Source organism: Nansenia antarctica (genome assembly GCF_963989245.1).
Source record: "Nansenia antarctica genome assembly, chromosome: 19".
Lineage (NCBI taxonomy): Eukaryota > Metazoa > Chordata > Actinopteri > Argentiniformes > Microstomatidae > Nansenia > Nansenia antarctica.
The window spans coordinates 1726020-1748569 of NC_137692.1; the positions used below are offsets into that span (position 1 = coordinate 1726020).

At 46.7% G+C, this 22550-nt stretch overlaps 2 pseudogenes across 2 annotated transcripts; both read right to left on the minus strand.

The window, feature by feature from the left end:
• Window positions 1-1435: 1435 nt before the first annotated feature.
• Window positions 1436-10040, minus strand: LOC308174245 (E3 ubiquitin-protein ligase TRIM35-like; annotated as a pseudogene). The gene is made up of 3 exons: window positions 9254-10040; window positions 8235-8347; window positions 1436-1472 (listed from the first exon to the last, which is right to left on the minus strand). The product of its transcript is annotated as an E3 ubiquitin-protein ligase TRIM35-like (transcript).
• Window positions 10041-21610: 11570 nt separating this feature from the next.
• On the minus strand, window positions 21611-22550 carry LOC308174246 (E3 ubiquitin-protein ligase TRIM35-like; annotated as a pseudogene). The gene has a single exon. The product of its transcript is annotated as an E3 ubiquitin-protein ligase TRIM35-like (transcript).

Below are 22550 nucleotides of genomic sequence, written 5' to 3' on the forward strand. Positions count from 1 at the left end.
TCGGTTCTCAATAGGGTTAAATGCTATATTCTGGTCAGCCCGGTTGTAAATCAGGCCATGTTAACCCATCGCTAGTTCAAACAGACCATATGTAGACTCTAAACAACAAAGAGACACAGATTCAATCATGATTTTCTTGCATGGAGAATGAATGGAAGTCTCCCTCAGAGACTCTCATTCAGACTGGTCTAATTTCTCTCGAGCAGGTCATTTTATTAGAGAAGAAAGACATACGTAGGAAGACACACATGTACAGGCGGGGCCAGCCTCATGAGGAAGCCCATATGCTGAGAACACACATGGAAAAGTGGGAGGCAGTCTGATGAACAAAACAGTGTTTTTAACATAAACACTAACCTGGGAATGTAAGCAGTTTCATGGAAATGTCTACTTAACATATACATTCCCATGGACTGCTCTGCCCAACACAAACATTCTCAGCTCAATGTACAGCACTTAGCAAAATCAGATTTACGACAGGGCCCCTCTGACAACACAATGTCAGGAAGGGAAACTACCCAGGCTGGGATAGCAGATAAGGAGTGGAAAGGGGCCTTGTATGGTTGTGCTTAAGAAGCACAACAGTTGAACTCTCAGAACAGAACAGAAATGCACAGGGCACATGGACTCAATGTACTCTTCAAAACATCCACAACATCATGAAAACACAATTCAAACCTATCAGTTTGTCTGTGTTGAGTGATGTGTCTGTCTGTGTTGAGTGATGTGTTTGTCTGTGTTGAGTGATGTGTTTGTCTGTGTTGAGGGATGTGTTGTAGCTAGTTAACTGTCTTGTGTGCACCGGTGTGGCAGACCGTGGGGCCTGAGTCTTCTAATCTGGTTTACAGTATCCAGTGTGGAACATGTGGGAGACTGTATATTGGACAGACCAAGAATAGCCTCTTACAGAGACTCAAACAACACCTGTATACAATTGAGAAAACGGATAAACAGACTGTACTGTACACACACTTTAGGAGACATGGGAGCACCAACTTGCTCATAGCGGGATTGGAGTCGGGTACGAGGTGGTCCAGAGCACAAAGGCTCGCCAGAGAGAGACAGTGGATTAGAAAATTAGGTACTGTCGATCCTGGGGGGCTGAACGAATTGGATCATTAAAATTATGAGAGGAGAAGTGGGGAACTTGAACGGGAGGGAGACTGAAAGAGGGAGAACGCCCTTATTTATTTATTTATATGTTATATTGTATGTGTATGTGTGATGTTTTAGGATCATTTATGAGTTGGAGGCGTTATGGATTGAGACCCCCCTCAATACTTGAGTTGTTACCAGCACTTATTTTTAGCACTTTTATTATTGGCGGGATCTTCCTCATTCAAAATATCAAGGCCCCCCGGCCCCCATCTTCCCTCTATGGATCCGAATTTTGTGACCTCTGTACCTACCTCATGTTGGTACCCACCGGAGACCCTCAGTTGTGGATGGTGTTGGTCACCAGTAATTTTTTCCTGAAAACCAGAGGAAATTTTAGTTTATAAGAGTGAGAAGTTACAGTTAATATTTTCCTGTATATCGGATATGAAATAAAGAGGATTGTAGAATACTTACCTACTACTTACCTGGAACCGGAATGCTTACCTGTATCACAGACCTAATAGAGGAAAAGTAGAACATTTATCTATCACCTCACCTGGAACCGAATTTTGAAAAAGAAAGGAATTGAAAAATTAAACATGAGGAAATGAGGATAGGTACCTGTGTGTGGATGTATCAACTCGTCTGGGACGTATTCTGACAGTTTAGAGGGGTTTAATAACGGTTTTAATGCATTTAAGATAAGTAGAAAATATGTTTAGACACAGACCGCATTTAGCTGGGTTAAAGGACAGCGATGTATAGACGCAATTTAAACCACCTCTTCTGCATGAATAACTATGCTAGACTACATGGAATCTCAGACTAAATGACGGTCTGGTACATATTTTGACAATCTACAGGCGTTTAGGGTATTAATTTAAACTCAACGTGCTGCTAGACTAAAACAGGTTTAGACACAGACCGCATTTATCTGGGTTAAAGGACAGCGACGTATAGACGCAATTTAAACCACCACTTCTGCTAGGATAACTATGCTAGACTATATGAATCTCATACTACATGACGTCTGGGACGTATCCTGACAGTTTAGAGGGGTTTAATAACGGTTTTAATGCATTTAAGATAAGTAGAAAATATAGCCGTAATATAGCAGGATTATATGATGGCCAAGCGTAGACGCGAGGTTGAAAATACTTCTATTGCTCACTGGGATGTTTTGGTCATGTAATTTGTTGTTAACATTTTGGAACTTTGTGATTGACACTATAGCATTATGTTTAAATATTCACATTGCAAAATCATCTCGCTTGTGTCTTTTAGGCACAATCAATATGGATCCTTGGAATGAATTTCCCAAAAAATATATTGATCTTGCTTTGATTGCTGCAAAGAAGTGTATTGCAATCCATTGGAAATCCGATTACTCTCCTACAATATCACATTGGTTAAATGAAATCTCTAGCTTCATTCCATTAGATTTAGTCAGGACTTTGTAAAAATATGGCAACCACATATAGATGTTATGGCAAGAAGGGCAGCTTCAGGTACTATTGTTTGATGGACAGTGTTTCTTGTAGGGATGCACGGTGATGTGAATTGCTGTTAATATCATAGCGCATCCCTAATGAATGTATTATTGTGTGTGTGTGTGTGTGTATGTAGGTATGTGTGTTTTGTCTTATTATTATTATTATCTTTGTGTTGTGTTGTCGTTGGGCGTTGCCGCACAATGGTGGGTGGGGGGGGGGGGGGGGGGGGGGGGATACAAGGGGGCGTGGAAACAAGAAAAAATGTGTTCAATTATATTGTAAAAATGTTTGAATCTTTGGAAAAAAAAAAAAAGAAGAGGCGGACCCAGGTCATCCAGGAGTTCCAGAGCCCCGCTCCTGACGGCCCCACGATCATGCTGCTGTCACTCAAAGCTGGCGGGGTGGGACTCAACCTGACAGCCGCCTCCCGTGTTTTCCTCATGGATCCAGCGTGGAACCCTGCAGCAGAGGACCAGTGTGTGGATCGCTGTCACCGCCTGGGCCAGAAGAGAGACGTCTTCATCACCAAGTTCATCGTGAAGGACTCTGTGGAGGCGAACATGGTGAAGATTCAGAGGCAGAAGCAGGATCTGGTGGACAAGGCTTTCGGCTCCAAGAACCCCACCGACAAGAAGGCGTCACGCATTAATGAAATAAAAGCCCTCATGGAGCTGTAGACGTCCCTACGTATGGGAACCTTGTTAAGAAATTCCCATTTTGAAGTTTAGTTTTGATACTGTTTGTTGTGGAATGTTCTCTCAGCACATATATGTCCATCGTTACATTCCCACTCACCACACTGCCCTTGGTTAACAAGTCTCATGATACATTTACATTTTGAAATTAGGTAGGGATGTCCCGATCCCATTTTTTCACTACCGATACCTGGGCTTCAGGTATCTGCGATACCGATATCAATCCGATATTTGTATTTATTGTTTTACTCCTGAATAATAACAAATACTTCCCCAGTATAGTCCACAACAATTGGCTATTAAAGACTGCCAGCCTTTATTCAAGCAACAAAAACAGTACTCACTGTTACTCACTACTCAGTGACCAACTGGTTTCAAGTTAAAACAATTTAAACAGCAGCATTCAGCATTGTAGAAAAAAACGAGTTACTGTCTGATTTCTAGTTGTAGTGCCTTCAGTTCTCTTTCAGAGTATTCGTTTGGTATCTCACTATGGGAACGCCCCCTGCGTGACCTCATCAGAAACTGAATTACACTGCGCCAGCCCATTGGCTGGCCAAGGCGACGCTTGTGTCACGAGGGACGGGACCCTCCGCCTATATAAGACGCACACACGGCATTCAAAAGCCTTTTTCTCGCTTCTCACTGGAGCTGACAACAGCTGTGCCGGTGGCTAGAGCTAAACAGTCCACAGATACGAGCGACCACAACACAAACACACACACACACACACACACACACACACACACACACACACACACACTGTATGGAAAGTTTGAGCGGCAGTGACGGCCGCGCGCTGCACTTAGTATTTATTCTTGATTATTTTGAACGTCTCGCTCAGCCCGTCAGTGACGGTGCAGTGTGTGTGTTAGCCCGTCAGTGACGGTGCAGTGTGTGTGTGTTAGCCCGTCAGTGACGGTGATGAGCCGTGCTGTACGTTAACAAACACGTTTGTACAGCTGTTCCTTTGTGTCGACCTCCCTCTGTGCCTAGAGACTCTTACACTAACGTTACCACCAGGTGCTAGCTAGCTACGGTAGCTAACGTTACCACCAGGTGCTAGCTAACTACGGTAGCTAATGTTACCACCAGGTGCTAGCCAGCTACGGTAGCTAACGTTACCACCAGGTGCTAGCTAACTAAGGTAGCTAATGTTACCACCAGTTGCTAGCCAGCTACGGTAGCTAACGTTACCACCAGGTGCTAGCTAACTAAGGTAGCTAATGTTACCACCACGTGCTAGCCAGCTACGGTAGCTAACGTTACCACCAGGTGCTAGCTAGCTACGGTAGCTAACGTTACCACCAGGTGCTAGCCAGCTACGGTAGCTAATGTTACCACCAGGTGCTAGCTAGCTACGGTAGCTAACGTTACCACCAGGTGCTAGCTAGCTACGGTAGCTAACGTCACCACCAGGTGCTAGCTAACTAAGGTAGCTAACGTTACCACCAGGTGCTAGCTAGCTACTGTAGCTAATGTTACCACCAGGTGCTAGCCAGCTACGGTAGCATTCCTACACTTGAGATGGATGTCACTGCATGGAGTATACAAGAGTTGTGTATGCTGGAGTGCATCCACTTAGGTTCACTCTTATATAGAGTCATTTAGATGCTCATCTGTCAGTCTTGTTCAGAAGTAGTAGATTTCATTACATTCATATCAGAAAAAATCTGATTCTCAAAGGCATGTAGAGCCAAATACAACAAATACTTTCAGGGCTGCTTGGGTCTACCAGGCTCCAGAAATGTTGTGAATGTAGCTGGACATTATTCTGGAGCTTTATAACCTCCATCTCCATTTCTCCAGGCTTGACACGGAACAGTTCAGCTATCTGCTCTCAGTGTTTCCGTTGGTTGCTGCCTTGGGGCGGGGGTGGCATGGACTGTGGCATATGTGGTCTTGACTACCTGTCTACTTTCTCACCTGGTTCTTGTTCTCTCTCTTTGGTGTGCTGACACCATCCTGCTCTCTCTCCTTCTCTACCCTCCTGCTCTCTCTCCTTCTCTACCCTCCTCTCCCCCTTTTGCTGTCAACCAAAAGGCAAACATAACAACCAGAGTATGTATAATTTAATAAGAGGTATAAATTGATCCATATCAATTCATAACATAATTCGAATTGAATATTGGGTTGCTAAAAAATAAAGTGTATATCCATCTATAGAAAACAATCTATAGAAAACAGACATTTTCAATGAGTGAGGGTTTGTTCCAATGCTTCAATCCACTGTCCATGTACTGTAAATATACCATTATGGTATTACCATGAAGCCCAATTCTAGCAGAATAAGAAAGATTGTATATCTACTTTAAGTAAAATAATAAAGTGCCTCCATTTAGCTCTTTAGCTGGCATGTGTGCAGCAGACTAGCTCATCTCATCACCTCTGAGCTGGCTAGCTAGTTCTTTTACACTATTCACACCATGGAACTATAATCAGACACTAGTCACAATAATAACAACCTTTCTCTGTCAGAACACTCAGCAAGTATATTTGCTAACGTTTCAACTTGCTTACTTTCATCTGCAGACATCTCACCCTGCAAAAACTCTTGTGTCTCGTGCGCGCCCACTTGCGCAAAAAGTATATATTCTCCAGCGCTGGTACAGCGCGAAGCGAAGTGTGGAGAGATAGGTCTGGCTATGAGAAGTGTGTCAGAAGCATTGGCTTAGAAAATAAGAAATCTCAAACATTTTAATGAGCAATCTTTCTTGGCAGGTTTTACTCAGAAGTAGAATTGATGTCATGTTACTATAAGTTCAATGATGCTCAACTGGCATTGGACTTCTTCAATGAATCAACTCAGTTGACCTAGGTACAGAGGAACGGCTGTAAATATGTTTTTATTGGCATACAGCACGGCTCAGCAACGTCACTGACGTGCTGAGCGAGTCTTTTCTAAATAATAAAGAATAAAGAACAAGTACAGCTCTCTGGTTCACTCAGTCTCTCTCCAACACCTCAGCAGGTTTTCCCCGTCTCCTTCACTCTCCCGGGGGAACAAACACACACTGGTTAAATAGACCATCCAGTATTGGCTGTTGTGGTTCCTGTATGCCTCCAGGGGGCCCCGTCACAAAGCTCCTATACTCTGTTAAGTCCATGTCCACAAGAGTGTGAGAGGCAGTGGCGGATACAGAAAGTGGCTGATGGGTAGGCCTGGAAAAATCTGGGTAGGCCTGAGTGAAACTCATCACCGCACGTTTTAGACCTATGTATGTGCAGCCAGATGGATGTAACACAACCGGGTTCGCGATCATAGGCGCCGATTTATGTTTCTGTCCGTGGGTGCTCGAAACATTTGAGTACGACCAACACGCATGCACACACACGCACACGCACGCACGCAAAATATTCGCAGGGACTGGAGGAGATCACTATGCAGACCATGAAACGAACGGAAAATAAATAAAGTACCTGTCTACCCAGAGAATGCAACGGACAGCCAAACAAGTTATTATAATACACACGCAAGGCATTCAAGCGCACGCACGAAATGGGAGGTACGCTCCTTTAGTGTTCATTAACACTTGTTGTTGTGATACTTTGTCTGTTATTCTTATTCATTTCATTTTGATATGCATGTTCATTTTAGTCTGTTGGTCGGTTATTATCGTCACCGAGTGTGCATATTCTATAGCTTAGTCTCTATATTTTGGATATATCTGTCTAGATCTGGTCACGTGTCCTGAACTAGGAAAAGCAACCCATCTGTCTAATGCTGTGGTTCAAACAAACCACTAGAGGGCACTCCCCACAAACGCACGAAAAGTCTCAACAGTGCAGGACGTCATAGGGAGCGTTATGATGGCCCTTAAGAGACAGATGACATTGGGGAAAATGTCTGCAGGGCAGCTATCGAGTATTTCGATTAATGAAGGGAAGTTCTCTTTATCATTTTTGCGTCTCATGTGTTGGGTGAAAAAAGTGTACTCCGCATCACTGATTGCAATCCCATATAAATCACATGGTGCTTTCAACAGTTCTTTCACGCCAAAAGTGGCGGACGTCGGTAAGAAGGAAGCCGAAGCTTGCATGATGATCCCATACGTGTCCTCTTTAAATCGGCAGTTCAACTCGGCTATCTGCCTGTCTAGAACGCAGTTCCACAGTGCCCTTAAATCATTATTGCTCTTGATAGCAGACGTTTTCCCCAACGGTAACGTTTGAGCTAACACAAACACAATACTGACAAACAGATCGATTTGACAGTAAGCCCAGGGTAGAGACCAATGGTACCACGTTCGCCAGGAGTAGATGATCTGCTGCAAACTAATAATCATAAAAACATTCAAAACAACCGGAGCAGCGGCAGCTAATCGCGCCAGCGTTCACTCGTGGAATATCAAGACCTTTAGACCTTTGGAGAGTGACGTTTCTCTTGCTAGCTAAAATAGATAGCATAGTAGCTAGCTCTTTAACTTATAGAAACTCTTTTGATTCTTACCGGTAGAATTTGAGGGAATTTGCGTAAGGCGACGGAGTCTGCCAGCTTGTTTATTCTGATTATTGCTCATAATCAGAGCAATAAAGAGAGAGAGGGAAGAATCAATAATCAATCCAACGGTCGTCCAACGGTCGTTGACTGCACACGACGTCTTCCACACGGTCAACATTCTGAAGAAGTTGCTATGGTGATATATCGAATGTACAGTTTTAGAGTCTTCAGCAAGTGTTTTATTGTTTTAAGTCTATGCTTCCACTGTAGTTGGACTGTATTCAGTCAAGGTTGCTGTGTGTCTGTGGAAAGATGGCCTTCAAATCCTGTCATGCATGACCACAGGCAGTCGATAAAGTTGGACAGATACAGTGGGCGTATCTGGGAGAGAGGCGGTGGTGGTGGGGGGGAAGGGGAGAGGGGGCGTGCCGCGTCACGGGCCCCTCTCTCTTGTCCTTGGTCTGGCCTGGTCCCGGACTAGCCCCTGCCGCCGCCGCCGCCCCGTACTTGCGCTTCTTGCCGTAGGCCTTGATCTCCTCCTGGGAGAGGCCCAGTAGAGCGGCCTCCTGCTGCCTCTGCCGCGCCCGCTCCGTCCGGTTGTGTTCGCTGTCCGACCAGTACTCCCCGTCGCACGGGTCCCCCCTCTGGCTCTCGGCGTCGCTCTCTGTCCGGTTGAGCTGCTCGTCCTCGGGGATCTCCCCCTCCTTGCGGTTGTCCGTGTGCACCTTCATCTTGGCCTCCCACACGGTCAACGGTCACATCTCACCTTTATTATTGCCTATCCCCCACCTTGCGGTTGTCCACGTGCACCTTCATCTTGGCCTCCCACACGGTCAACGGTCACATCTCACCTTTATTATTGCCTTGCTGGGGATCTCCCCCACCTTGCGGTTGTCCGCACACGGTCAACGGTCACATCTCACCTTTATTATTGCCTTGCTGGTGTAACCCCTCACAATCCGGACAGACCAGGCAGGCACACAGGTTCACTTTCAAGCTGTTTATTTATCTGAATGTGCAAACAAAATGGTGGTTATTTAATGGTAGGCTCCAGCACAAAACAGCTCTCGCCCCATCTCCAGCACACAAAGACGAAAGGGGTGAGCCTTTGTCATAACATCAAATAATTATTAGTTATCATACCATTCATATCATTATAACACACAAGACTAAACCATACCCATGGATACAACATACATACAACATACCTGAATGTGCAAACAAAATGGTGGTTATTTAATGGTAGGCTCCAGCACAAAACAGCTCTCGCCCCTGCATGTCAGCAAAAAAAAAAATGCTGTCGCTTTAATGTTTTCATTTGCATTACCTGTGGCGTTATCCTGGTTTCTGCGGCTCTTGGCCATAAGACTGGCACAGTGTCTGGCCTGGAACTTAGACTTGGTCGTCCTTCCCAGCACCTGTAAAACAAATAAACCCCCCAAAAAACGTGTCATGGTTATATTAAGGCAACAGTGAATTCAATGAGAACCAGTGGTTTCGTTTACATTCAAAGACAAACTTGAAACCTTCTCTGGGTCTGGCAGTGTAAACTGGGCTCTTTTCTTACTGGCCTTGAAGTTCTGCAGGAAGGAGATGTCTTCAGCTTTCAGCTCCTTCTCTAAGGCTGTGATTGTGTCTGAAAGTGATGATATCTGTCTGCTCAGTGCCTCAGTCTTCTTCTTCATCATCTGACTCTTCTGCTCCTCTTCCTCTCTCAGTGCAGCCATCCTGGCCTCCTCTTCCTCTCGTAGAAACTGGTGGAGTTTCTCAAACCCCTCCTTAATCTGTCTCTCTGTGTGCTGGGCCTGGCTCTTAATGTGCTCTGATGTTTCATCACAGGTTTGTTTAACTTTGTTAAAGACCTCCAGCTTCTCCTGTAAGGGTTTCAGAGCTGTCTGGAGTTCCTCCTTATGTTCCTGTGCAGCCTCGTCTACTGGGACACAGTCATGAGATGTGTTTCTTTGAGGCCTGACACACCACACAGATGGGCTGTTTATCATCCAGACAGAAGAGCTTGAGTTTCTCACCGTGCAGACTGCACAGCACCTCAGACCCTGCCTCAGCTCTCTGACTTTTCTCCTGTAAGAAGGCCTCACACACGTTCTTTAGAGCTAGGTTAAAGGTAAGAGGCTCATGCTTTGAGGATCTTCTCCTACAAACTGGACATTCCCGAGATTCCTTGTGTTCCCAGTATTCCTGCAGACAGGCTTTACAGAAGCTGTGACTACAGGACAGGATGACAGGATCTTTAAAGATGTCACAGCACACAGGACAGGAGAAATCCTCCTCTGGGAGAGATGATTTAGCAGCCATTTTGTCACACAATCCCTGTCCCTCTTCTCTAACAGCCTCTAAATATTACTTTAACTTTTGACAAAGTTCTCCTGCTTTTAAACCAACACGTTTACACTGAATCAAGACAAACTAACAAACAAAACACAACCAAACAGTCAACTAACAATGGGAGACAAGGAGGAGCATTTAAACAGACGGGCAGCCCTCTGATTGGAGAATTGTTACGTTCTATGTTCGCTAGGGAGAAGAAGAAGTAACAAAATATTACAGGTGTTATGTAATAAGGATATTTATTAACAGCCACAATGTGCATTCATTTATTTAACAATTGATTACATTTCCATAAAATAATTATGTACATCTTAAATAAAATATCAAACAAGTCAACATTCTTCTTCTCCTCTTCATTGTCTTCAATCTTAAACACAGGAATGAAACAACACATAAAGGCCAACTTGGAAGGAGGCTAGCAGGCAAGAAGTAATTTAATTGCTTAGGCACACTTTAGCTAACAGGCATAACGTCAGAACAAACTGCTTTCCCTGCAAAGTCATCTGCCCTTCTTAGAAATCCAGCATTTTCTGTTGTTTTGACCCACTACCAGACTGCTTTCTGTGCCTGGAACACAAGGCACAAGAGAGGCAGTTCTAGTTCCCCAGACAGCCAGCGAGCAAAGGCAAGCCTCAAGAATGAATATGAAACTCCTTAACAGCCAGAGTGGAGGAGAAAGAAGGGGTATCTCCGTCGCTCTCCCCCTCTTCCTCCGCAGCGTCTCCACTCAGCATCTGCCGGGGCACCCAGCTGAACGGCATCCAGCTGAACGGGGCGCGAGCCTCTAAATATTACTTTAACTTTTGACAAAGTTCTCCTGCTTTTAAACCAACACTTTTACACTGAATCAAGACAAACTAACAAACAAAACACAACCAAACAGTCAACTAACAATGGGAGACAAGGAGGAGCATTTAAACAGACGGGCAGCCCTCTGATTGGAGAATGGGCAGCCTTCTGATTGGATGGGAGTGGGATGATGAATGAGGGAATGATTGGCCAATTGACAACACCTGGATGGAGAATGATAGAGGAGAACACAGAAGGGAAGGAAACACAATATTAAACCTCACAGGTTCTGGGCACAAGTGAGGACGAGATGCGGTGAGACAAAGCGCAGATACAGGGTGGCGGGGTACATGACACTTTTAGTGGCCTCCGGTCTGTTGCTGGAAAGCATCGATTTGATCGTCATCCTCCATTGCCAACTGTGCAGGTGTGTCCGTCTCCTTGATTGGCTGTCCGTCGAACCTGAACCGGATCCGTGTCATGGTCAATCCCTGTCTTTCACAGTAGGCCTTCATCAGCTTGCTGAGCGGCGTGTGTCTCTTGACCTTGAAACGGACCACAGACCCGTCCTGTCCCGCCACCTTCAGGTTGATGTGGTCGTTGTTCTTCATCTTCACTCCCTCCTTCCCCTGCAGTGAATCTTGCTGCGCAAAAGCCCCCGCGCGATCTTCTCGAACGTCACCCCGGGTCGGCCCCCGTTTTGCTGCACCCCCACCTGGCGGACCCACCTGCTGGAATTGTAAAGTAAAGGATCAGCTGCTCCTGTGCGAAGTTTCAGACGAAAACAAGCGCTCGAGCTATTTTAGCCAAATACATTTAGTTAAACTTTGAAAGATTTGGTCATTTAATAAGAATGGAACCAATTTGCCAATTTGGAACGCTCAGAAACGCCCAGAAACGCAAGCCACGCCCATTTAAAGAGTGGGGGTAGTGGTGGTCTAGTGGATAGTGAGATGGACTTGTGATCGGAAGGTTGTGAGTTCGAATCCCGGCTGGAAACATTTTTACAAGTAATGAAATAGTTTTCCCAAAATTATGTACCGCCCTTTTAACTTTACCATAAACTGAACTTGATATCAAACACCCAACAGCAACCAATTTGCTATCAAACAAATCCAAGATATCAACAAACAACAACACACAGCCAAGTCATCTCACCGTCAGCCACTCTGGTCTCTGTAAACAGTTGGTTTGAGCACAGCACTGCAATAGTACATGTTCCTATCACAGTGTGTTTGTTGAACTGTGAGACTGCCCTTTATAGGGAGCGGTGATTGTTCAGGTGAGCTGCTGGGTGATTAGTGAATTGCCTCAGCTGTGCAGGCCATGACTGTCATCTCATGTCTCTCCTCTGGGGGGAAATGGGGGCCAAAACCCATGTTGGGATGGCTGAGTTTCTCTAGGGAGGGGAAATTGGGCTCTCCTTCCCTGCCTGTGAAGGAATGGCACTGTACTTGGTTTCTTGTTGAGTTTGCCAAGACAGATACACACCTGGTTAGACACACCTACAACTTCACGCCTCTGGCAGACAGACCGGCATGCTGATAGACAAAGGAGCCTGGAGAGCTACCATCAGATACAAAAGAGTGTAGTGTGTAGTGTGTGAAGTGTGAAGTGTGTGTGTGTGTGTGTCTGTGTGTCTGTGTGTGAAGTGTGTGTGTGTGTGTGTGTGTGTGTGTGTCTGTGTGTCTGTGTGTGAAGTGTGAAGTGAGGACATAGAAAAGAGGAAATGAGGACAAGGGATTTGAAAAACAAAGGATTTATTAAAGAAATATACAGGCAATGAACTCAGCAGGTTCATAGATTGCACAAAGTTCAGGGTGCGGGGGGTGGTGGGGGAGGTTTTCCCTCACGCTCCCTAGTTTTCTTCTCCGCTAACCACTGTTCTACGGTCCCCCCGTCGGCCCTGGCGCAAAAGGTCTCATTCTTATATCTGCTGTGGCCATATTCCCGAGTCTTGGGTTGGCCACAGCGCCTGCATGTAAAATGTCTTGCCCTCGTGAAGGGCTTGAGGAAGAGATTGAACTCCAGGGCTCGACTCTCCTGTTCTGCCTGGAGCTTGTGCCTCCACAGGCTAGAGCGGGAGTGGCAGGGGGCTTGAGCAATGGCGGCCAGAGTGATGGTTGGAGCAGTGGCTAGGCCTGGGGAGGTGGTGGTGGTGGTAGTGGTGGTGGCCGGAGGCAGGCTTCTGAAGGCTTCTTCCTGGTCCTTCCGGTGGTGGCTGCTCGGAGGAGGAGAGAGAGGAAGAGGAGAGAGAGGAAGAGGGGACGACAGCTGCTGGGGTGTCCCTGTACATGACTGACAAAACATATCAGTGTTAGGGTGGCGCATTACAAGTGCATTACAAGTGAATTCACATCAAAGGGTACACTTACTAGGAGAGTCGACCTCGGTGGCAGCGGTGTAAGCATCAGCATCTGATGGAGGTCCGAGGAGGAGGCGCCTGGTGGCTCTGGTGCCGTGTCCCGAGCCAGCACATACTTTTGAACCGCCTCCATCCTGGACCCAGCTCCCACCTTCTGTCCTTTTAACCAGTCCACCCAGCTGTAACAGAGATCAACACAAAATCAGACACATGCGATACATAAACACACACAAAATCAACACACACACACACACACACACACACACACACACACAATACTCACGTTCGACTCTCCCTGTCTTTTGCATTGTACAGGGACTTGTATGTTCGGTGCCCGTGCACACCGAACCCCACCAGCATGTCGTCCACCCCACATGTGGAACCGGAGCCCTCGCACAACCTACGCCTGGCAACGGCCGTCACCATGGGGGGGAAAAGCTTGGCGTAGGAGGCAAGGGCGTCCTTGTTGTCCATTAGGGGTGTCGTTATGTGTACCCTTTCCTCTCTCTCCTTCTGGTGGGCCGCCAAGATCTTGACAGCGTAGCCCACATCGTTCTCCAGCAGCCACCGGATTGTTTGGCCGCAGTACTGTCCAAACTGGAGCTCAGTCTCAGCCAGGACCATCTGGTCGCTGCCATCCCCCTTCTGGCAGGCTCTGGCCATCGCCTCCGCCTTCAAGAGGTCACCCGCCTTCACCACATTCCGCCCACCAGCGGAGGTCTGCTGGCGTCTTCGGGCGGTGTGTGCCGCCGCCGCGGCAGAGGGGCGAAGCGTGAGCTCGTTGGTAGGGGCCTCGAATGTAAAATCTGGTGCAAAAGCCATTTTCTGAAAGACAAAGACAATAAAACAGCACATTATAATACACTTAAATGACTAATTGCACTGTTGTTATAACACTGTTAATATCAATGGTAATTTCAGGATATCAGCTTCAGCATAGGATGTCAGTTTCCCCTAAAATTACCCCCCCCCTTAGAGACATGTCTCTTACCTCTAACCCCCCCCCCCCACACACACAACCTTCTGACAGAGGGATCCCAGACTCACACGGCCACTGTTCTCTCTCTGTCTGTCTCTGTCTGTCTCTCTGTCTGTCCCTGTCTCTCTGTCTCTGTCCGTCTGTCTCTCTCTCTGTCTGTCTCTGTCTCTCTCTCTGTCTGCAACAGATGTATTACCTAGGGTTATACCGACGGTAAAAAAAAAAAAACTTCGCGAATTTCATATAAAAACACCTACAATTAGTTTTAAACTTTACAGAACATTAAGTTGTTTCAATACTGCTATTCTATTTGCTTGTATGAAGAAGAAAATGCATAACTTACGTAATAAATGATGAAAATGATGTACACACGTGTATTACCTGGGCAAATCGACGAAAAAAAAAAAAAAAACTTCGCGAATTTCATATAAAAACACCTACGATTAGTTTTAAACTTTACAGAACATTAAGTTGTTTCAATACTGCTATTCTATTTGCTTGTATGAAGAAGAAAATGCATAACTTACGTAATAAATGATGAAAACAATGAGATCCAGCGAATGAATGATACGAATGATTGAAAGCCAGCCGAATACCGGTGATCAGATATTCTGACTCCTCCCCCCGCTGGACAGGCAGCTAAGACAGCCAATCATGGATTTTCATGGACCAATTCATTGGCCTGTTCAATCTTTACAACAGACCAATGAAACAGTGGTAAAATACCAACTTCTGAGGGGGCGGGTATACCCCTCAACCATCTCCCGGAGGGGGATAAGCCCCCGCGCGATCTTCTCGAACGTCACCCCGGGTCGGCCCCCGTTTTGCTGCACCCCCACCTGGCGGACCCACCTGCTGGAATTGTAAAGTAAAGGATCAGCTGCTCCTGTGCGAAGTTTCAGACGAAAACAAGCGCTCGAGCTATTTTAGCCAAATACATTTAGTTAAACTTTGAAAGATTTGGTCATTTAATAAGAATGGAACCAATTTGCCAATTTGGAACGCTCAGAAACGCCCAGAAACGCAAGCCACGCCCATTTAAAGAGTGGGGGTAGTGGTGGTCTAGTGGATAGTGAGATGGACTTGTGATCGGAAGGTTGTGAGTTCGAATCCCGGCTGGAAACATTTTTACAAGTAATGAAATAGTTTTCCCAAAATTATGTACCGCCCTTTTAACTTTACCATAAACTGAACTTGATATCAAACACCCAACAGCAACCAATTTGCTATCAAACAAATCCAAGATATCAACAAACAACAACACACAGCCAAGTCATCTCACCGTCAGCCACTCTGGTCTCTGTAAACAGTTGGTTTGAGCACAGCACTGCAATAGTACATGTTCCTATCACAGTGTGTTTGTTGAACTGTGAGACTGCCCTTTATAGGGAGCGGTGATTGTTCAGGTGAGCTGCTGGGTGATTAGTGAATTGCCTCAGCTGTGCAGGCCATGACTGTCATCTCATGTCTCTCCTCTGGGGGGAAATGGGGGCCAAAACCCATGTTGGGATGGCTGAGTTTCTCTAGGGAGGGGAAATTGGGCTCTCCTTCCCTGCCTGTGAAGGAATGGCACTGTACTTGGTTTCTTGTTGAGTTTGCCAAGACAGATACACACCTGGTTAGACACACCTACAACTTCACGCCTCTGGCAGACAGACCGGCATGCTGATAGACAAAGGAGCCTGGAGAGCTACCATCAGATACAAAAGAGTGTAGTGTGTAGTGTGTGAAGTGTGAAGTGTGTGTGTGTGTGTGTCTGTGTGTCTGTGTGTGAAGTGTGTGTGTGTGTGTGTGTGTGTGTGTGTGTGTCTGTGTGTCTGTGTGTGAAGTGTGAAGTGAGGACATAGAAAAGAGGAAATGAGGACAAGGGATTTGAAAAACAAAGGATTTATTAAAGAAATATACAGGCAATGAACTCAGCAGGTTCATAGATTGCACAAAGTTCAGGGTGCGGGGGGTGGTGGGGGAGGTTTTCCCTCACGCTCCCTAGTTTTCTTCTCCGCTAACCACTGTTCTACGGTCCCCCCGTCGGCCCTGGCGCAAAAGGTCTCATTCTTATATCTGCTGTGGCCATATTCCCGAGTCTTGGGTTGGCCACAGCGCCTGCATGTAAAATGTCTTGCCCTCGTGAAGGGCTTGAGGAAGAGATTGAACTCCAGGGCTCGACTCTCCTGTTCTGCCTGGAGCTTGTGCCTCCACAGGCTAGAGCGGGAGTGGCAGGGGGCTTGAGCAATGGCGGCCAGAGTGATGGTTGGAGCAGTGGCTAGGCCTGGGGAGGTGGTGGTGGTGGTAGTGGTGGTGGCCGGAGGCAGGCTTCTGAAGGCTTCTTCCTGGTCCTTCCGGTGGTGGCTGCTCGGAGGAGGAGAGAGAGGAAGAGGAGAGAGAGGAAGAGGGGACGACAGCTGCTGGGGTGTCCCTGTACATGACTGACAAAACATATCAGTGTTAGGGTGGCGCATTACAAGTGCATTACAAGTGAATTCACATCAAAGGGTACACTTACTAGGAGAGTCGACCTCGGTGGCAGCGGTGTAAGCATCAGCATCTGATGGAGGTCCGAGGAGGAGGCGCCTGGTGGCTCTGGTGCCGTGTCCCGAGCCAGCACATACTTTTGAACCGCCTCCATCCTGGACCCAGCTCCCACCTTCTGTCCTTTTAACCAGTCCACCCAGCTGTAACAGAGATCAACACAAAATCAGACACATGCGATACATAAACACACACAAAATCAACACACACACACACACACACACACACACACACACACAATACTCACGTTCGACTCTCCCTGTCTTTTGCATTGTACAGGGACTTGTATGTTCGGTGCCCGTGCACACCGAACCCCACCAGCATGTCGTCCACCCCACATGTGGAACCGGAGCCCTCGCACAACCTACGCCTGGCAACGGCCGTCACCATGGGGGGGAAAAGCTTGGCGTAGGAGGCAAGGGCGTCCTTGTTGTCCATTAGGGGTGTCGTTATGTGTACCCTTTCCTCTCTCTCCTTCTGGTGGGCCGCCAAGATCTTGACAGCGTAGCCCACATCGTTCTCCAGCAGCCACCGGATTGTTTGGCCGCAGTACTGTCCAAACTGGAGCTCAGTCTCAGCCAGGACCATCTGGTCGCTGCCATCCCCCTTCTGGCAGGCTCTGGCCATCGCCTCCGCCTTCAAGAGGTCACCCGCCTTCACCACATTCCGCCCACCAGCGGAGGTCTGCTGGCGTCTTCGGGCGGTGTGTGCCGCCGCCGCGGCAGAGGGGCGAAGCGTGAGCTCGTTGGTAGGGGCCTCGAATGTAAAATCTGGTGCAAAAGCCATTTTCTGAAAGACAAAGACAATAAAACAGCACATTATAATACACTTAAATGACTAATTGCACTGTTGTTATAACACTGTTAATATCAATGGTAATTTCAGGATATCAGCTTCAGCATAGGATGTCAGTTTCCCCTAAAATTACCCCCCCCCTTAGAGACATGTCTCTTACCTCTAACCCCCCCCCCCCACACACACAACCTTCTGACAGAGGGATCCCAGACTCACACGGCCACTGTTCTCTCTCTGTCTGTCTCTGTCTGTCTCTCTGTCTGTCCCTGTCTCTCTGTCTCTGTCCGTCTGTCTCTCTCTCTGTCTGTCTCTGTCTCTCTCTCTGTCTGCAACAGATGTATTACCTAGGGTTATACCGACGGTAAAAAAAAAAAAACTTCGCGAATTTCATATAAAAACACCTACAATTAGTTTTAAACTTTACAGAACATTAAGTTGTTTCAATACTGCTATTCTATTTGCTTGTATGAAGAAGAAAATGCATAACTTACGTAATAAATGATGAAAATGATGTACACACGTGTATTACCTGGGCAAATCGACGAAAAAAAAAAAAAAAACTTCGCGAATTTCATATAAAAACACCTACGATTAGTTTTAAACTTTACAGAACATTAAGTTGTTTCAATACTGCTATTCTATTTGCTTGTATGAAGAAGAAAATGCATAACTTACGTAATAAATGATGAAAACAATGAGATCCAGCGAATGAATGATACGAATGATTGAAAGCCAGCCGAATACCGGTGATCAGATATTCTGACTCCTCCCCCCGCTGGACAGGCAGCTAAGACAGCCAATCATGGATTTTCATGGACCAATTCATTGGCCTGTTCAATCTTTACAACAGACCAATGAAACAGTGGTAAAATACCAACTTCTGAGGGGGCGGGTATACCCCTCAACCATCTCCCGGAGGGGGATCTCCCCCACCTTGCGGTTGTCCGCACACGGTCAACGGTCACATCTCACCTTTATTATTGCCTTGCTGGTGTAACCCCTCACAATCCGGACAGACCAGGCAGGCACACACAACCATACCTATGGATACAACATACATACAACATACCTGAATGTGCAAACAAAATGGTGGTTATTTAATGGTAGGCTCCAGCACAAAACAGCTCTCGCCCCTGCATGTCAGCAAAACAATACATTCAGAACACGCTACATTGCCGCCATCTTAGCTCACGCTAACTAGCTGTTAGCTAGTTAGCTCACAACTTTATCCATCCATAAAATACAAAGCGTGCACATTCATCTTGGCCTCCCACATGGCCAGGCCGTGGACGGGCTGGTTCAGGTTCTTGTGCATGTAGAAGACCAGGGAGATGCGCGTGGGGTGGGAGCGGTCGGGCCTCTTCAGAGGCGTGGTGGCATGCAGCTCGCGCCGGGCGCACTCAATCAGGATGGAGCCGTGGGCCGGGGCCACCGCCACGCCGCCGATGTTGGGGTCCAGGAAGTTGTGTTCGCTGTCCGACCAGTACTCCCCGTCGCACGGGTCCCCCCTCTGGCTCTCGGCGTCACTCTCCGTCCGGTTGTGTTCGCTGTCCGACCAGTACTCCCCGTCGCACGGGTCCCCCCTCTGGCTCTCGGCGTCGCTCTCTGTCCGGTTGAGCTGCTCGTCCTCGGGGATCTCCCCCACCTTGCGGTTGTCCGCGTGCACCTTCATCTTGGCCTCCCACACGGTCAACGGTCACATCTCACCTTTATTATTGCCTATCCCCCACCTTGCGGTTGTCCACGTGCACCTTCATCTTGGCCTCCCACACGGTCAACGGTCACATCTCACCTTTATTATTGCCTTGCTGGGGATCTCCCCCACCTTGCGGTTGTCCGCACACGGTCAACGGTCACATCTCACCTTTATTATTGCCTTGCTGGTGTAACCCCTCACAATCCGGACAGACCAGGCAGGCACACAGGTTCACTTTCAAGCTGTTTATTTATCTGAATGTGCAAACAAAATGGTGGTTATTTAATGGTAGGCTCCAGCACAAAACAGCTCTCGCCCCATCTCCAGCACACAAAGACGAAAGGGGTGAGCCTTTGTCATAACATCAAATAATGATTAGTTATCATACCATTCATATCATTATAACACACAAGACTAAACCATACCCATGGATACAACATACATACAACATACCTGAATGTGCAAACAAAATGGTGGTTATTGAATGGTAGGCTCCAGCACAAAACAGCTCTCGCCCCTGCATGTCAGCAAAAAAGAAAATGCTGTCACATGTAGCTTTAATGTTTTCATTTGCATTACCTGTGGCGTTATCCTGGTTTCTGCGGCTCTTGGCCATAAGACTGGCACAGTGTCTGGCCTGGAACTTAATAGCTCCCAGACACCGGTGTCTTTTAGCCCCCTCCTCAGGTGTTTGACCTGCTTGGTCGTCCTTCCCAGCACCTGTAAAACAAATAAACCCCCCCAAAAACGTGTCATGGTTATATTAAGGCAACAGTGAATTCAATGAGAACCAGTGGTTTCGTTTAAATTCAAAGACTTAAGAAAGACAAACTTGAAACCTTCTCTGGGTCTGGCAGTGTAAACTGGGCTCTTTTCTTACTGGCCTTGAAGTTCTGCAGGAAGGAGATGTCTTCAGCTTTCAGCTCCTTCTCTAAGGCTGTGATTGTGTCTGAAAGTGATGATATCTGTCTGCTCAGTGCCTCAGTCTTCTTCTTCATCATCTGACTCTTCTGCTCCTCTTCCTCTCTCAGTGCAGCCATCCTGGCCTCCTCTTCCTCTCGTAGAAACTGGTGGAGTTTCTCAAACCCCTCCTTAATCTGTCTCTCTGTGTGCTGGGCCTGGCTCTTAATGTGCTCTGATGTTTCATCACAGGTTTGTTTAACTTTGTTAAAGACCTCCAGCTTCTCCTGTAAGGGTTTCAGAGCTGTCTGGAGTTCCTCCTTATGTTCCTGTGCAGCCTCGTCTACTGGGACACAGTCATGAGATTTGTGTTTCTTTGAGGCCTGACACACCACACAGATGGGCTGTTTATCATCCAGACAGAAGAGCTTGAGTTTCTCACCGTGCAGACTGCACAGCACCTCAGACCCTGCCTCAGCTCTCTGACTTCTCTCCTGTAAGAAGGCCTCACACACGTTCTTTAGAGCTAGGTTAAAGGTAAGAGGCTCATGCTTTGAGGATCTTCTCCTACAAACTGGACATTCCCGAGATTCCTTGTGTTCCCAGTATTCCTGCAGACAGGCTTTACAGAAGCTGTGACTACAGGACAGGATGACAGGATCTTTAAAGATGTCACAGCACACAGGACAGGAGAAATCCTCCTCTGGGAGAGATGATTTAGCAGCCATTTTGTCACACAATCCCTGTCCCTCTTCTCTAACAGCCTCTAAATATTACTTTAACTTTTGACAAAGTTCTCCTGCTTTTAAACCAACACTTTTACACTGAATCAAGACAAACTAACAAACAAAACACAACCAAACAGTCAACTAACAATGGGAGACAAGGAGGAGCATTTAAACAGACGGGCAGCCCTCTGATTGGAGAATTGTTACGTTCTATGTTCGCTAGGGAGAAGAAGAAGTAACAAAATATTACAGGTGTTATGTAATAAGGATATTTATTAACAGCCACAATGTGCATTCATTTATTTAACAATTGATTACATTTCCATAAAATAATTATGTACATCTTAAATAAAATATCAAACAAGTCAACATTCTTCTTCTCCTCTTCATTGTCTTCAATCTTAAACACAGGAATGAAACAACACATAAAGGCCAACTTGGAAGGAGGATAGCAGGCAAGAAGTAATTTAATTGCTTAGGCACACTTTAGCTAACAGGCATAACGTCAGAACAAACTGCTTTCCCTGCAAAGTCATCTGCCCTTCTTAGAAATCCAGCATTTTCTGTTGTTTTGACCCACTACCAGACTGCTTTCTGTGCCTGGAACACAAGGCACAAGAGAGGCAGTTCTAGTTCCCCAGACAGCCAGCGAGCAAAGGCAAGCCTCAAGAATGAATATGAAACTCCTTAAGCAGCCAGAGTGGAGGAGAAAGAAGGGGTATCTCCGTCGCTCTCCCCCATAAACGGGAAGCCCTTTTAAGAAATCCGCCTCCTCTCATCGAAGTTCTTATGATATCCTCGATGTTGAAAGATGAACCAACCATGCTTGACAATCCCCTGCATCTTCTCCCAGACTCTGAACTGCAGGTTGCCCAGGTGTTTGGCCACGTCTATCAGCGCTCCTGAAACCTTCTCTGGGTCTGGCAGTGTAAACTGGGCTCTTTTCTTACTGGCCTTGAAGTTCTGCAGGAAGGAGATGTCTTCAGCTTTCAGCTCCTTCTCTAAGGCTGTGATTGTGTCTGAAAGTGATGATATCTGTCTGCTCAGTGCCTCAGTCTTCTTCTTCATCATCTGTCTCTTCTGCTCCTCTTCCTCTCTCAGTGCAGCCATCATGGCCTCCTCTTCCTCTCGTAGAAACTGGTGGAGTTTCTCAAACCCCTCCTTAATCTGTCTCTGTGTGCTGGGCCTGGCTCTTAATGTGCTCTGATGTTTCATCACAGGTTTGTTTAACTTTGTTAAAGACCTCCAGCTTCTCCTGTAAGGGTTTCAGAGCTGTCTGGAGTTCCTCCTTATGTTCCTGTGCAGCCTCGTCTACTGGGACACAGTCATGAGATTTGTGTTTCTTTGAGGCCTGACACACCACACAGATGGGCTGTTTATCATCCAGACAGAAGAGCTTGAGTTTCTCACCGTGCAGACTGCACAGCACCTCAGACCCTGCCTCAGCTCTCTGACTTCTCTCCTGTAAGAAGGCCTCACACACGTTCTTTAGAGCTAGGTTAAAGGTAAGAGGCTCATGCTTTGAGGATCTTCTCCTACAAACTGGACATTCCCGAGATTCCTTGTGTTCCCAGTATTCCTGCAGACAGGCTTTACAGAAGCTGTGACTACAGGACAGGATGACAGGATCTTTAAAGATGGCACAGCACACAGGACAGGAGAAATCCTCCTCTGGGAGAGATGATTTAGCAGCCAT